The sequence below is a fragment of the Panthera pardus genome, unplaced genomic scaffold (genome assembly GCF_024362965.1).
Source record: "Panthera pardus isolate Hobbes unplaced genomic scaffold, ASM2436296v1 HiC_scaffold_16, whole genome shotgun sequence".
Lineage (NCBI taxonomy): Eukaryota > Metazoa > Chordata > Mammalia > Carnivora > Felidae > Panthera > Panthera pardus.
In genome coordinates, this window is record NW_026526721.1 from 15,466,448 (window position 1) to 15,484,885 (window position 18,438).

Below are 18,438 nucleotides of genomic sequence, written 5' to 3' on the forward strand. Positions count from 1 at the left end.
GGATTCTTTCTCTGAAAAGTTAACTAGAGGCAAAGAAAACGGTGCTACAAAGGACACATCATACCAGAAAGCCTGAAGCATATAGCACTAAAGTTTCTGGTAAGATCTGTGTGGCAGCACACCAATCTTCATAAAACGTAGGTATGAAAATGTCTGAAGTAAGTGGTAGCTTATTAAAAGAGAATGCAGAAGCCAAAGGAGGAACCAAATCTTCACACTTCACATCACAGTCAGGAGGGTATTCCAAATGAAGGTGGAAAACCAACCAAAGCTCCCGTCCACTTCTACTATAGAAGGTTTCTGTCTGCCAGCTTTGGGTCAACAATTAATCAGGAAAGAGCAATCCCCTCCAAAACATGTTCTGGTTGCCCTTCTTGTGCCCCTAGCCAAATTTTAGTGATTAACCTTCAGTCTAATTAACCAGTGCCCCAGATGATCCCTCACTTTTTAATGAGTTAGAGATTTCTCACTTTGTAACAGTTAAAGCTCTGACTCTAAATCACTCCTGTCCAAAAAAACTTTCTGCAATGATAGGATGTTCTATGTCTGCACTATTCAATATGGTGTCCACTAGCCACATGTGGCTACTGACTGCTTGAACTGTGGCTGGTTTAAGGGAGGAACTAATTTTTCAAATATCTTTAATTTGAATGAACTTAAATCGAGATAGCCAAATGTAGCTAATGGCTACCATATCGTATAGCACAACTTTAAACAGTGTTGGACACAGGACCTGGCCCATCTTCTTGTTCAGACACAGTCAAGTTATATCTTGATATCAACCTTGAGTCTTAATCTGTCGTTATACTTACTCCCGGCTTTTAGGAAAGCACCCAGCAGGCCTATTAGTGCTCATGGCCATTGAGTCTATTTTAATGGCATAGGTTAGAAGGTTTTTCTCTCTCTGATGTTGGTTCAGTATGTCACAAGAAAGGACCTAGATATGCAACTAGACATTTTCAAAGAAATGATCTTAACTCTGGGATTCCCTAATAGCTACAGCCTCAGGATGCAATTTTTTTTTTTTAATAAACTCACCTTTTCTCTCTCATCTCATTTTTTAGACAACTCAACAAAGACTTCTTTAACTCTTGGATTTAATTTCTACTAGATTGAAACATGCACATTTATGTACCCCATCACTGTAAGTACACTATTGCAAAAGTTTCTTACATTGTTTTCATGTTCCTAACTACCAAATTCTGGATAGAGTGAAACTGGCAATTCATTGAAAGGCTGTGTAAGGCATTTAGATCCAGACTCATCCTCTTTCAAGAAACTCCTACAAGATGACTCCAAGAACACTAAAAGGAAGTCATTGTGTCAGTGGGTGATTTTACCACATCTATACTCTAAGCATTAAAAGAAAGCTGAGGTAAGGAAGCCAGGCTGCCACCAAGACTTCATGGTATCAATCTGGATGCTCCATTCCTGAAGAAAGGAGAACATTTCAACAACTCAGCTGCCCCAAAGGGAACCTTCAATTCAGGTGCTGAATAAACAGAAGTTAAGGCACTGAGACTACTGGTAGGGAAATATCATGTACCACTTATCACCAGATTACATGACAGCAAGCACACCATAGAGATAACGTAAGAGAGACCAAGACCAGATCTATAAATAATATATGAATAAGAGAGAAAACATAGTAATGAACAAATCTATACAGCACTTAGTGTTTCCCAGGAAAAAAAAAATGGTTCCAGATCTATGTACTATTATTATGTATTATTATAGTTTTAATGGAGTTGATTGCCCTGTCATTCTTTTTGTTGTTGTTTTATCTCCTTTATTAAATATGTTATTTTTGTGATACCAATAGCCATTAGAGGAGAAATGATTTGATAGACTACTTCTCTGTGGTGTTTGGCAACAAGCTATGATTATTCATTTCTATTAGGATCCATTATTTAGGTATCATAATTTTGAAAGTAGCTTGAGCAGACTGATTCCCAGGTTTACATTTAAAATAGGTGCAGGCCACCTGTGTGGCTCAGTTGGTTAAGGGTCTGACTTCAGCTCAGGTCATGATCTCATGGTTCATGGGTTCGAGCCCTGTGTCGGGCTCTGTGCTGACAGCTCAGAGCCTGGAGCCTGCTTTGGATTCTGTGTCTCCCTCTCTCTCTCTCTGCCCCTCTCCCGCTCATGCTCTCTCTCTCTCTCTCTCTCTCTCTCTCTCAAAAATAAATAATAAAACATTAAAAAATAAAAATAAAAAATAAATAAAATAGGTGATAGAAGGGCACCTGGGTGGCTCAGTCTGTTAAGTGTCTGACTCTTGATCTCAGCTCAGGTCATGATCTCATGGTTCAGGAGATTGAGCCCCACATTGGGCTCTGTACTGACAGCATGGAGCCTGCTTGGTATTCTCTCTCTGCACCTCTCTCTCTCTCAAAATAAATAAATAAAGTTAAAAATAAAATAAAATAGGTGATAGATGGATAGATGGATGGATGGAAGGAGAGATGGATAGATGATAGATAGATAGATAGATAGAGACAGAGACATATATTTCTAAAACAATTTATGGTTGTTGTTATCAAGTGCCCTTCAAATCCATTGGAATGCATACATTGTTTCACCTATTTCTTTACAGATGGCAGCTTCCCTTAAAAATAGAATCCTAGACTTCAAAGGGATTTAAGTTACTGTCAAAAGCAAGAGCCATGGCTGCATGGTTCTAATCTTCACTGTGTAACCTTATTATGTCTCAGTGTCCTCCTCTACAAACCAAGGAAAAACAGTACTTACTTCATTAGGATGTCATGAAGGTTAAATGAGTTTATTCTTGTTGAGAACTTAGAGCATTCCCTGGCATGCAGCAAATGCTTGTGAAGTATTAGAGTTCAGCATCAGCTTTATCATCCTTTCACAGATGGAGACACAATGTCCAGATCGGTTCTGTGACTTGTCCAAATCAGACATTAAACACACAGAAGAATCTGCATCTCTTGGAAACTAGACCTGTGTTCTCTCTACTGCACCATGCTGCCTGGACTGTTCCATGCTTAGTTTCTCCTGCAGAAGGTCCTTATCAAGCACATAACTTAAGAAGGAAAGAATCCAGAGAGGAGAAGTCCTACAGAAGCCAGTTCTAGAGGTCTCCAGACAAAGTATTATGTTGAATGCTGAAACCACTAAGAGTATGAAGGTATAAAGGTCTCTATAGAAGGTCCCTACTCTCTTGGAGTGCCTGGGTGGCTCAAACTCTTGATTTCAGCTCATGATCTCATGGTCATGGGATCAAGCCCTGCATCAGGCTCCGTGCTGAGTGGGGAATCTGCTTGGGATTCTCTATCTCCCTGCTCTGCTCATGCTCTCTTTCTCTCTCTCAAAATAAATAAATACACATTTAAAAAAAATAAGTCCCTGCTCTCAATATATTTCCCCATCAGTGGCTATCCCTCAAATTCCTTTTTATGGGGAATAATATTTTCATTGCATAACAGAATATATAAACAATGTTGTTTTAATTATAAAAATCACACACTTGCTTACATTTACATTACTTATATAAAAATGCTATTTTAATAAATGAGAGCATAAGATAAAATATACTAACATACAATAGTACAATTAGCATAATGAAGAACAGAATAGTGTTGACCATAGAGCAGGGCTTCCTGAGGTATGGAATGAAATGGACATATTGGGTGCTTTGGGTATGGAAATCAAACCACTTTCCTCAGAATTTGCCAAGAGCCAGCAGAAACACTTCTTGGTGTGATGGGAGTAATGGAGTAAATGGGGTGATGGGGTCAATGGTGATGGGGTCAATGGAGTAGAGCCCCACCACAAACTTCTCACTAACAACAAGCACGGATACATGAAAGGCAAGACTGGTTTGCACCTTCCAGAAAATACCAATGCCGAGTCCAGGTCCATATCAAACCGAATCTACGGCCATGAAGAAAATGATTGTCATGGGGACCCTGCAGGAGAGCCAGCAAAACATTTCTGAATCCCTGTAGGTATTCAGGGAAAAAATAGCTTTTGTACAGATATGTTTTCTATTCCAAATTTTTACATAGCCTGAAAAAAAAAGAAAAAATGAGGCATCTACAACTTTGCCATCTATTACTGAATTCCACAGGAACAATACTTGGCTTCTACCTGAAGTTCTACTTAAGCATAATTCCTCTTTACATTAGAAGTCTAAAGTATAAAGGCTACCTTGACTATAAAGGCTTCATGAAAATCCATGTATTTAAGTTCCGAATGGCTTTTCTTTCATTCCCATGTAGTGTTTGCAAACCATTTTATCAGGAGTCACACTAGCTTGAAGCAGAGCAATAAAAACAATTTGAACATAAAAATCTCATTTTTTAAGTTCTTAGCTTTTAAATTTGCATAACCAGGTTGTGAGCTGTTATTTTCTCCACATCAGCCTTAAGTACTGTGCAAAGCATTTGAAGATCTCATTCCTTAAAAGTGGACTTAGCCATTGTCAAGCTGTCCCTGTCACATAAAGACCTTCTCTCTTCTGCAAGAACCAATTTTATCAGCCTGGCAATTTTTTCCTCCTGCCAATACATAAAACACTTGGACGCACTAATCAATCAGGGCAATTGTTTTAATCAGAAGGATTGATTTCTATCATGTTTGTAATATCTTTCCCTTTTCTTGACCTCATTTGTCCCTGGAAATTAGGACATGAAATTGTTATTCAAAGTCTCCATAGCTGGCTTGAAACTCCCCTGGGAATGTCAGCCTAGCAAATTACCTCATGGGAAATTACTACTTTCTATTTTACCTCAGATATATATACATATGACATATGTACATAATCCATTTGTGCTGCTATAACACAAGGCCGCAGACTAGCTAGCTTACAAACAACAGACATTTATTTCTTACAGTTCTGGAGGCTGGGAAACTGAGATCAGGATGCCAGCATGGTTGGATGAGACCACTTTTCTGGACAGCAGACTTTCTGTTGTAGCCTCACATAGCAGAAGGGGAAAGGGATCTCTCTGCATTCTCTTTCATAAGGCTCAGATCCTATTCATGGGGTCTCCACTCTCATGACCTAAGCACGTCCAAGGGCCCCATCTACTAATATTATTACTGATAGGGGTTAGAATTTCAACATACAAATTTTGTGTGGGGTGGGGGGAACACATTCAGAGCACAGCAGGGGACATGCATATATATATATATAGAGAGAGAGAGAGGATGGCAATTTCCACTACTCTAAATTTTTCCCTTCCTTCTTGCCTCTCTCACATGCCACCAAAATACCCATTTCCTAGATGAATGCACTTTTCTAGCTGGAAGGGAAAATATCACTGCTTAAATAAGTATTATTTCATTTGCCCTCATTTGCCCTACTGGCCACGGAGCAGCCAATTAATATACAAGAAACAGCAATTGGCCAAGGAAATATGAAACACAGATAAGGACTACAGAGTAAACCAAGTAAAGTGTGAACTCGAGATGACAGCATAGAACAAGGCATATAGAAAATAACCAACAAATAGTTAATGGTCAGCTAATTATATTGTTGTCTACCCAGGAGCAATTTCCACTTTCTAAGAGGATACTTATAATAAATTCTTACTGGTAGAACTTAAGGCTTTTCTGGGAGACAATAAGAGGTTTTTTGTTTTTGTTGTTTGGTACCCATTAAACTGCATCATGTAGTTGATTACTTAACTTTGTCTAAATGAAAGTTTGATCTTATGTTTTTCTATATGTACATATAATTGACAGCAAATACGGGGATTGAGCAAGATGTGTTCCTAGTTGTGGCCCCTGATTTAGTATTGGTCTGGTAGATGCTGGGATAAAGTATTCTTTGTTCACAAACCAGAACAATGAGAAAGTTATAGATTGGAGAGTGAAAATCTATAACTTGCTCATTGTTCTACTGAACCCTGACATGGATGGAAACAGAAAGTAATATCTACTTTGCAGTTAATCACAAGCTCATCAGGAAGACTAACCCCAACTATTTTGTGAAAGGCAAATAGATTTCTTCATGAGCTCCAGTTTTCCTTACTGTTATCAACCAAGGGAAGGATAAATGAGTTAAAATTTTAAAGAATAAGTGAAGAACTAGTGAACAAACAAGCCAAAAAATAATAGGATTTGGGGTGGGGGGAACAGTTTTTTACAAAGATCTTCAAGAATATAATATAAAGATCTGAAGGTTGAGATCAACACACACACAGAGATTAACATGCATGTTTCAATAAACATCAAAATTTATAATGTCTTTGGAAACTATTGACTGGGGTGAAAGTCAATACATCTTGATGTTCACAACAAAATCAATAATGGCTTAATAATTTACCAAGACTCACAGGATTTAATGCAGCTGATGGTTGTGAAGCAAAGTAAAACCATTACACTTTCTTCCAGAAAATGCTTAATAAAGGATATAATACCAGAGTCGGACATTTGGAACCAAACTTGTGCCCCCTCCTTTACTGAATGAACGCAAGAGAAACACCACCTTCCCCACAGTTGCAGAGGACAACTCTGAAATTTGAGCAGAAGGAAAGAGTAACATGAAGAAACTGCAGGGAAGACATCACTCATTGCAAAACGACTTCAGTGTCACAGAGGAATGCAGGCACCTGTGCCTGTGAATTAAACACCAGCTCCCTCCTGATAAATATAATTTCATTCCCTTTGTGAAGTCCAAATCTTGCCTTTTGCTGATTGTACACTCATCTTCTCCTGGCTTCTCACCTATCCCCAGAGATTAATAATTGCAGGTAATGCAAATGCCTTGACAATCTAAACCCCAATCCAAAGGGGCCTTTCTGACAGATTTAGAAAAAGAAAGTGCTGGCACATTTTCTATCCTTTGTTAAGTTCACCTTTATATTTGTTTCCACTTCAGGAAGGCAGAAATAAAAAGATGGCCAAACCTCTTCAGTACAGATTCACCCGCAATCAGAAACTAGGCCAAACGGCCAGTCATTAAAATCATTCAGGTTAATTCCAAAAACAGAGAAGTTCTATGCACCAAATTGTGGGAATGTGTGATACAAAGTATCTAATAAATATGCAGAATGATGTTTCCCAGTGCTTCCAGATGGTATTAGTAAGTTGAACTCTGGAAATAAAACTGGAAGTCAAAGCAACCAGAAGGGTAAGCAAAAAATGGGCTCCTTCCAGAATAAATGATGAATTTCCAATGATGAATTTCTCTAGGAAATTGCCATACTACCTTTAGCTGAAATCGCAGAAAAGATATCTAGTGCCCACTTTGTAAGGTCCACACAGAGAAATAATATGCAAATACGGGCTTCAGAAAATAATGGCTGATAATATTCCCTTAAAGAGAACAGAGACATGAGTTGTTCTTGCAGAATTACCAACAGAGAAAGCAGGGCATGTGAGAAAAAGGTGAGGGTGGGAGGAACAGATACAGGTGCACGACTAAGGACTGCAAGTAAGATCACCACAAGGAAACCCCAATTTACGAACCATTGAAATGGTTCTAAGAGCGAGACTGTCACACATCTCCTGCATTCATGGCAAGGAACATCAGTGATGGTAAAACTCTTCAAATGTATCACAGTGTATGGTTTTCAGAGAGCCTGCCCATGAATTATCATGAATTATCATAATTGAGCCTCACAAAAAAAACTTTTGAATAGCCTAGAAAGATGCTATTATCCCCTCTTAACAAACAAGGAAACCTACAACTAGAACATGTAACTGGTGCAAAATTGTACAATTGTTAAGGGATAGAGCTGAATTTGAATCCTTGTCCTCTAATTCCAAACCCAAGTCACTTTTTTGGATGTCAAGAATATTTTATAGAACAACAACAAAATTGTTACCATTTGCTTTAGTCAGGGTTCTCCAGGGAAATGAGAGAGTGAGAGAGAGGGAAGAAAGAGATTCTAAGAAATTGGCTCACACAGTTGTGGGGCTGACAAATCTAAAATCCACAGGGGACTCTGGCAGTCTAGAAACTCAGGCAGAATTTCTATGTTGCAGCCTTAAGGCAGAATTACCTCTTCTGGGAACCTCAGTCTTTACTCTTAAGGTCTTTAACTGATTGGTGAGGTCCACCCACATTATAGAGGGTAATCTCATTACTTAAAGTCAATTGATTGTAAATGTTAATCACATCCAAAAAATATCTTCATAGAAACATGACAAGTAGTGTTTAACCAAATGACTGGACACCATAGCCTAGGCAAGTGTGACACATAAAAATATTCATCATACTACCATTTTTAGGAGGAAAACATGAATAACGTTATTTTCAATAATATTTTATAATTTGCCTTTGCACATTTTCTAGAATAAGCTAGAGGGGCACCAGGGTGGCTCAGTCAGTTAAGTGTCTGACCTCAACTCAGGTCATGATCTCATGGTTCATGGGTTTGAGGCTCATATCAAGCTCTGTGCTGACAGCTCAGAGCTTGGAGCCTGCTTTGGATTCTGTGTCTTCATCTCTCTTTGCTCCTCCCCTGCTCACTCTGTCTGTCTTTCTCTCTCTCAAAAGTAAGTAAAAACATTTTAAGAAATAAACTAATAAAATTAAGAGCTAATAAAATAAAATTACTCATTCAAATGTCTATCTCTAGAATTACTATCTTGAATAATACCACATTCCCCTTTTTATGACTTACAGCACCATTTTATGTGAGGTGTTCTATCCATTAGTGCATTCATGAAACACAAAGAATGGTTACTACTCTGATAATCATACTGAGGAAGTGCTCCTTGGCTGACCAAATTCCAACTATTAAGTGATCTAAAGTAGTGTTTCTAAAAATGTAGGCAATGTACTACCTTCCCTTGAATCATCCAGGGACCTTGTTAAAAGAGTTTCCTAAGTCCTACCCCAGTGCTTTTGACTCAGAATTTCTAATGGTGGGCCCACACTACATTCTAACAAGCATCCTAGGCAACATTTATATGCGATATAGTATAAGGATCACTGAACCACAAGATGAAAGCAGTGAGTATACAAATAAAACACAGAACCCTCTACACATTACACCTAGGAACAGACAAGTAATACCAAGAGAAGAAACAAAAATAAAATTTTCCTGCTTTGGCAAAAATAATGACATTGGCTCTTGCTATATTCTATATTTGTTATAAGCAAATGTCCCAGTGCCCAGTAAAAATGGGAAACAAACATATAAATGCCTATAGGAAATGACTTTGGGAAAGCAGGAATAGATCCTTAATGCAGAATGATCACCATGGGCCATCAACAGTGAAAGAGAATGGTACTGTGTGTAGTAATCCACTGTGTGAGGCAGAAGGCACTCAACACAAGACACAAGTTTGACTGGTCAAGCGCCCTATACTTAGAAGACGTTTTTCTTTGAGGAGGTTTTGAACTAGAATCCAGACGAAATAAGTGAATAAATGTGGGGGCTGGAGGAGAAGGGCCACCCTGAGAAGTGAAAATCTAAAAGTTTGAGAAATCTACTTTCTAAAGGAATTTGAGACCTAGAATATGTCAGTATTATCAAGTTCATGTCCCTGGTCTTCTGCTTCCCATAAAGCATTACAGCAAGATGAAAATTCATCCTGGTTTAAATCCTTCCAAGAGAGGTTTGCAAAGCATCTTGGTAACTTGTGATATGAGTGTGCATCATTCTAAAAACATAACAAAATGCAGATTTTAAAAATCAGATTCCTAAAACTTTCTTTAGTGTATCAGATATCTTACATGGTGTTAATTGAAACAGTGAACACATGGCAAGGGTGTGGAGAAAAGAGAACTCTAGTGCTCTATTGGTGGAAATATAAATCGGTGCAGCCACTATGGAACATGGTATGGAGATTCCTCAAAAAATTAAACACAGAACTACCTTATGATCCAGAAATCCCACTTCTGGGTGTATACCCAGAAGAACTGAAGTCAGATCTCAGGGCAATATCTACATTCTCGTGTTCATTGCATCATTATTCACAAAAACCAAGATTCAGAAACGAGTGAAATAACTGTAAACAGATGAATGGATAAAGAAGATATGGTGTATATATACAATGGAATATTATTCAGCCACAAGAAAGAAGGAAATCTTGCTATATGCAACATGTGTTATGAATCTTGAGTGCATTATGCTAAGTGAAATTAGTCAGACAAGACAAATACTATATATTATCACTTATATATGGGGTCTACAAAAGTTAGACTCAGAGAAAGAGAGTAAAGTAATGGTTACCAGGAGTGGGAGAGGTGGGAGAAAAGGGGAGATACTGGTCAAACTTCCAGTTATAAGATCAACAAGGTCTGGGGACCTAATGGACCAAATAGTGATTATACTGTAATATAATATGATAATGTAATACAATATGATATATACTGCATATGTCTATATATGGTATATATATTATATATACTGTATATTACATTATATACTGTAATATAATATGAATATAATATAATTAAAATGTAATATGATGCATTATTATAATATAAATATGATAACATAATATGGTAATGTAATATAATATGATAATATGGTATCATATACTTGAATGTCATTAAAAGGATAGATTCTAAATGTACTCATCACAAAAAAGAAGTGGTAACTGTGGCATAATGGAGGTATTAGCTAATGTTATGGAGGTAATCATTTTGTAATATATAAAGGTAGCAAATCAACAAATTATACACCTTAAGCTTACACAGTGTTGTGTGTCTATTATGTCTCCATAAATCTGGGGAAAAATAAATAAGTAAATAAGTAGTAAATATAAATGTGTATTTTAAATATATCATCTAGAATAGTTAATTTTACATATAGCTATTCAGGATGTGTCGATTGAACAAATAGAAATAAACTTGTGGTTCTTTTCCAAAGTATCCTTCATCTTGTAATTTTCAAAACATGTCAAGCACAGTAAAACAATGTGTAAATATACATATTTATATATGTATATAAATTTAATTAATTCTATATTTATGTATTAAATATACATTTGTTTAATTAATGAATGAATTCACCTAGTGATTAGGGGACTCTAATGTAAAAAGCAGTGGTACGAAAGAAATGGTTTTAATTTATGGGCCTTCCACTTATTAACATGAACCTTCATAGACACATTACTTAGCATCTCTGGGCCTTGTTTGTCTCTCTGCAGGCTGGGTATATCAATACCCTCTTCATAGCATCATTATTAGCATGAGCAAAACAAATTTAAGCTGCAGCACAGAACTTCTGTCCAATGATATCTACGCAAGTGAGCAAAAAAGAGATACAGTAACCAACAGAAGGAAAAAGAATGAAACTCGGATATGCATTTTTTTGTAAGTAATGAAAGGGGACTCTGGAGTAGAGGGAAGGGTAATAGTACAGTTTTCTGTCTAACCACATCCCTCCTACTAGACCCCACGCTATTCCAGAAGGAGTATCAGTGAGTGTGCAGAGTCCTGAAATTTTTCATTAATACCCCCAAACCTGAACAGAAACAGACTGAATGCATATCCTCATCTTTTCTTTTTTAACACAATGGAATGGTTCTCGGGTAAGGCAGGTTAAGTGGAGAAAGCAGTCAATGTAGTAACTCTCTCTGATGAAAATCAGGGTTCCAGAGTTACACCTTGCATTGAAGAACAAGTTGAAGTTCAAGTATACCTCCACCACGGAAACGTGATATACCTCCTAGCTAGTTGTATTGCACCTTATGTTTAATAAGGTCTTAGAAATGAGCAGATCTGAAGTATCCTAAAAGAGAGCTCCTCAGCGGATCTCTCCTCTCCTCCTCTCTTTTCTCCTTAGGATACTCAAAGATTGGTAGAAGACAAAAAAAAAGTTGGCTTTCAAACTGTAACTTAGAGAAGAAAACAAATTCTCATATCTGAGAGCAAGAGGGTTCAGAAGTCACCAACTCTATATCAGATCAAATAGAATGCCAGCACAGGACTGCCAAAGCATAAGCTAGATGAAAAGAAACCCAGGGCAACTCTGAAAACGTGACAACTGAAAGGGTGGAAGTAGTAAAAGGAGCATAATTTCAAAAACCAAAGAACCGAGCCTAGAAGGAAACATTACTCAATGAACAGAGGGAAATTCCTCTACAAACTGTGTTATGCTGTAAAACAACTTAATTATTTAATGGACACAGAAAGATGATAAAAGGATAGAATGAGATGAAAGCAGATTTGCATAGCTAGGGCAAGAAATTGCTGCTCAAATCAACATCATTTCTGAGCTAAAAAAAATAAAGTAGAACTATCAAGGAACAGAATAGACATTTCTAAAGAGCAATTCACTGGCATGTGGAAAGTTGCAAGTAAAGGCAGTGAATACGGATGGAAAAGACAAAGACTTTCAAACAGTTAGAGAGGAATGAAATTTTATGGAGGACCAAGATGATCCATTCTAAGAATTACTGCCCCTGAGGGAGAAGATTCACCACATTGACCTGGAAAATGTGTTGTAAGTTATAGCGTAAGAAAAAATAAACCATGAAGTTCCAAGAGAAAACTGATGTGTTAGTGTGGAATGTATATCATGATTGAGTATATCAAATGTGATAGAGGCCCTCAATACTGATAGGCTATCAGACATCAAGAATAAAGAAATACACAAACATCCAGGCAAATTACAAAAATCACCCACAAGAATTAAAAATCATGCTAGCCTTAGATTTATCCACGATACCAATGAATGCCACAAGAAGATGGAATAATGCTTATTATGTTCTAAGAGAAAGAAAATGTTATCCCAAGAGCAGTATCTCCAGCTAAGATATTGTTCACATTTAAAAGCCTCAGACATTCTTGTACATGAAGGAAATGAGGGAATAAAAACGTGAAATTCTTAACGACAGTAGTAGCTGGCCAATTAATAGGCAAATCAAATTTTAAAACTTGAGAACAAAGAAGCTGTGGTAAAAGAAGTGGTGGTAAGCATTTAAATCCATTGTGCTATTTTTCCAACTCCCCTACATGTTAGAAAAAAGCTCATATTAAAAACTTAGGGGGGCACTTGGGGGGCTCAGTCAAGTTGAGTGTCTGACTTCAGTTCAGGTCATGATCTGGTTTGTGAGTCTGGGCCCCATGTCAGGCTTGTTGTTCTCAGCACAGAGCCCACTTCGGATCCTCTGTCCCCCTTTCTTTCTGTCTCTCCCTCACTTGTGCATGTTCTCTCTCTCTCTCTCTTTCTCTCTCTCTCTCTCTCTCAAAAAAAACATTTAAAAAAACTCTCTATTTTGGTTTGAATTGACCAACTTGGCCTTCACCTGGGCACCCCAAAGCACTCTGCCCATAATAAAGGCATGTGCCACAGGTCCTCTCCTTCTCTTTCTCCACACTTTGCCTTGACCTCCCCATGTGGACACTGGATGGGTGCAGAGTATCTCCTCTAGGAGAAAAATAAACTGTGAAAAATAAACTTCTGTATGTCTGTTTTTTGAGCCAGGACTCATTCAGCACTCTGTGCTCCACTTAAGAAATTTAACAAGGGGCGCCTGGGTGGCTCAGTCGGTTAAGCGTCCGACTTCAGCTCAGGTCACGATCTCGCGGTCCGTGAGTTCGAGCCCCACATCGGGCTCTGGGCTGATGGCTCAGAGCCTGGAGCCTGCTTCCGATTCTGTGTTTCCCTCTCTCTCTGCTCCTCCCCTGTTCATGCTCTGTCTCTCTCTGTCTCAAAAATAAATAAACATTAAAAAAAATTTTTTTAAATAAAAAATAAAAAAAAATTTAACAAAGTCATAACAATGTGATGATTTCAACAGATGGCCCACATATGCCTCATAAAATTCAACATTATATAAAAATATTTTTAAAAGAATAAAAGGGCTTCACCTACTATAACTTTATATTAAATCAAAAGTCAAAACATATGTGGTCATTCATATTAAATACAGGAAAATAGTAAGGATACGTGTTATCATCATGGTCTTAGAGAATTTTTGGTTGCAGGAAACAAGAACCCACTAGAAACAGACCACAAAAAGGAGGATAGGTTAGGGCCACACCTAAAATCTAAAGGGAAAAGTGCTCCCCACAAGTTGAATGATATCAAACAGCTACTGTTTTTCTCCTCTGTCTCTCTCTTCCTGAGGCTGGATGTTCTCTTGGATTTTTTCTGTAGATCGAGGGTGTGTGTGTGTGTATGCGTGTGTGTGTGTGTGTGTGTGTGTGTGTGTGTGTGTGTGTGTGTGAACTCCCTGAAGCCTGACTTTCTACAGAGCTCCTGGAGTTTACAGAAGGTTTGGAGTTACCACAGCATCAACTCCACCTCCAACAGTACATACATCATAGCTCCCATCCAATACCATCTGACTCCCAGTCCTTGCTGATTACCAGCTGGCCAATGAACTACCTTCCCCTGCATCATGTGCCCATTTTTTTTTTTATCCTATCAGCCATGACTGGGCAGCTTCATGTAGCACTTAACTATCAACCAGAACTAAATCTGCAAGCCAAACAGAGAGTTGAAGGAAGAATTAATGGATGTCTCTTCTACAATTGTGTTTTCTAATAGAATTATAGTAATAAATATTATTATTAAGATTTGAATAAGAAATAAACATTATAAGGGAGCCTGGGTGGCTCAGTTGGTTAAGGGGCTGACCTTGGCTCGGGTCAAGATCTCAAGGTTCACAAATTCGAGCCCTACATGGGGCTCTATGCTGACAGCTCAGAGCCTGAAGCCTGCTTCGGGGTCTGTGTCTCCTTCTCTCTGCCCCTCCCCTGCTTGCACTCTGTCTCTCTCTCTCAAAAAAAAATAAACATTTTTTTAAAAATTTTTAAAGAAATAAACATTATATTGGGAGCTGAAAAATAATTAGACACTATTAGAATAATTACATAACTAAAAGGGCCAAATGAATCTGCTATTAGAAATAAATTACCAATTAGAAATAATAAAATAACTTAGTGAAATGGAAAGATAGGACATCTAAAAAGTTTGTGGAAATCTTGTATTCCATAAAGGGTACCTAAAACATAACAACAACAACAACAAAAAAGATCTATTATCAATAATAATAAAATTATAAAAAATCAATGAAAAAGCTTAGTGAAAGTTACACAGAACTTTTACAATGAAAAAAATGTTACGTAGGAAATATAAAGGAAAACTGTAGTAAGTGAAAATTTCTCATTTAGACTTTGATAAACATATCACTATTTCTTCAAAGTTAATTTATATAGGTACTATAATCCCATTCAAATTCCCAGTAGGAAGTGGTGGGAAAATATAAAAATGCTTCTACAATTTATTCTGGAAAAACATTTAGAATAATTGAAATATTAAAAAAATATTGAAAAATGGAATTATCTCAGGTTTTTTAAACATGGGAAAAGCAAAGTGTTACTTTAGGAGAATTAAATTGCATCAGGTATTAAAATATCATAAAAAAACAATTATAAAAGTTTACTTCTGTGTAAAAATAGAAAAAAGGATGATAGAACAAAATAAAACAGAAACTGCATCAGCTTCATATGAAAACTTAATAAAAAAACTTGAAAATGTGGTTAAAATAAAGATTATCAGCAAATTATATTGATAAAGGAAATCAATTTCAAAAGAAATTAAGTTAGATATTTACCTTATATCATCGAGTAAAACTCAAGGTCCATTAAAGAATCATCTTTAACAAATTCATTAAAAAGTAGAATAATTAAAATATCTGTTGTATCTGCAGAAGAATAACTTTCTCAAGTTTAAAGAACCAAATAAAATCACAAAAGAGATAGTAACAATTTATATATGTAAAATTTTAAATTTTATATTAAAATTTTTTTCCCAAAAATATTTAATTGGGGGGCGCCTGGGTGGCTCAGTTGGTTAAGCCTCCGACTTCGGCTCAGGTCATGATCTCGCGGTCCGTGGGTTCGAGCCCCCTGTCGGGCTCTGTGCTGACAGCTCAGAGCCTGGAGCCTGTTTCAGATTCTATGTCTCCCTCTTCCTCTGACCCTCCCCTGTTCATGCTCTCTCTGTAACAGTAAAATTGAAAATAGGTAACAATTAGTACTAGAAAAATACAAATGCTTTTAAATAAATGCAGATATGTTCATTCTCACTAAACCTCAAAGACACACAGATTGAAGCAAACTTGAATACTATTTTGTAGTTACAAATTAGAAAATATTTTTGGTAACCGTGCACAAATTTCATGAAGATGTTATCACACTAGAATCTTTCTGTCCAATCTGAACGTTGCAAACTGGTACATCTGACATGAATGGCAATATTATAAAATGAACATCAAAGGGAAAACACATTTTTCTTTCCATTTTTACCAAGACGTAATCGAATGAGCACAAACTTTGCGTTCCAATATACATGGGCTCCATTTCTGATATTATTTCTCACCTTCATTTTCTTCATTGATTAAAAGGTGAGGACTGCCAGTAAGATTTCTGTGAAGGTTGGGGCGCCTGGATGACTCAGTCGGTTGAGCAGTCAACTCTTGATTTTGGCTCAAGTCATGATCTCAGGCTCCTGGGATGGAGTCCCCATTGAGCTCTGTGCTGACAGCACAGACCCTGCTTGGGATATTCTCTCTTTCTTTCTTTCTTTCCTTCTTTCTCTCTCTCTCTCTCTCTCTCTCTCTCTCTCTTCCCCTGTGCCCCTGTCCCCACCTCACATGCACTCTCTCTTCCTCTCAAAATAAATAAAAAAACTATTAAAAAAAGATTTCTATGAAGATTAAATATGATAATGATGCCTATAAATGCCTAGCACTTTGTAGACACAAAACAGATTTTACCAACTATATTTTCTATCCCCTTCCTGATGCCAAAGCACACACATAAACGTATACACACATAAACATAAACACACATGCACATATACATGAACATTTAGTTTAAGGAAATCATGTCATCAAAACCTAGCACCACTGGGAACTGAGTGGAAATGGCAGTCATTCTGGTAACATGGCTTAAGCCATTAAAAGAGATTGGGAGTTCTGCAGCTACAAACTTGTCCATATGAGCAAACCAGAACCCAAAGGGACTGAAAAGAAGACAACCTCCAGAGAAGAATCAAGGACAAGCCCAAATAAGCCCTTACTCGTGGCTGAGGGCAGACAGCCTCCCTCCATATACACAACCTCTATCTTAGGTGGAGAAGCTTCTCTTAAAACACTGAAAACCATTATACAACGGAGTCTGAGTGTTGCCTAGAAAGACTATATAATTCATCCAATTGCTCTAAGCTTTAAACTAGCTTGCACATGTAGGTAATTTTTACCCACTGACCAGAAGATAAGCTCTCCAGACGAAGAACAGATCAGTTTAGAAAAAAATCATTATTTTGTGCGCCTGGGTGCCTCAGTCAGTTAAGCCTCCAACTCTTGATTTCAGCTCAGGTCATGATCTCATGGTTTATAGGACTGAGCCCCACATGGAGCTCTGCACTGACAACACAGAGCGTCTGCTTGGGATTCTCTTTCTCCCTCTCTCTGCCCATCTTTCCTCCCCAAAATAAATAAACATTTTTTAAAAAAGAAAAAATAATTATTTGCCTGTACACATCACAGCTGTAGGAAGAGTTAAAATCTGCAGATGCTGCATATGAAAACTTAAGAAACTGACAGAGAAGCTAACTTCAGATTTCTTAGTATTAGCATTATGAATAGCTACTAGCTATTCGTGTTATTATTCTTGCAATGGCAGCAAGAGATTATTTCTAAAAGTTCTAACTGATAATCTTTTACAGTACATGAAATCAGATGACTGAAAATCACACGAATCCATACATACATAGGGTTTTCTCTCTGTTTGTAAAGGCCTTTTAGAGAATATTGACAGATTCCAGCTCTGAATCTACTGCTGATGTTTTTCCAGCGTCTATTGTTGCCTTCAGTTTGTTCCTCTATTTCCTAATTGCTCACTTGTTTCTTCATCCTATTTATAGCTCTATTTTTTCCCATACTATTGGAATGATTTCCAGCTGCAACATTCACTCTTTCAAAATATTGCTGGGGTACAAAAAAAAAAATCTCATCTTCTACAAAAATAGCCAACCTCAAAGTGATTCATTTTATTGTCCAGGCATTTTATGATTAAAAGACCTTTTCATATTATTCATGAGTCTAAACTGATTCATCCATATAATTTAGATTTTAAGCTTTTAGGTGAAGGACTACAATTTCCTAATGACATTTTCAGTGCAAGGTAGAGAGCTTACATTGAAATTGATGCTCTTTCTTAAAAAAAAAAAAGAAATGTTAGCACTTACCCCACCTTTTAACTTAGACTGCAGAACTAAAGAAATAGGTTTATATTCTTTAAGGTGGGAAGAATTCTTAATAAATGCCTGAAGTGACAAATGGTAACAGGAAGTGGATTTTGGCACCAATGGATTTCTGTTCAATGAAATCGTACATTTATGTAAATCAATACAGGGAAACCATTATGTGTGGGTGTGCTCCTTTTTAAAACTCTGTTTTGTCTATTCTAAAAGTCACACTTGCTCATTATGGAAAATAACAGAAAAAAGGGGGAGAAAAAAATCTACCATATTCCCATTATACAAAACA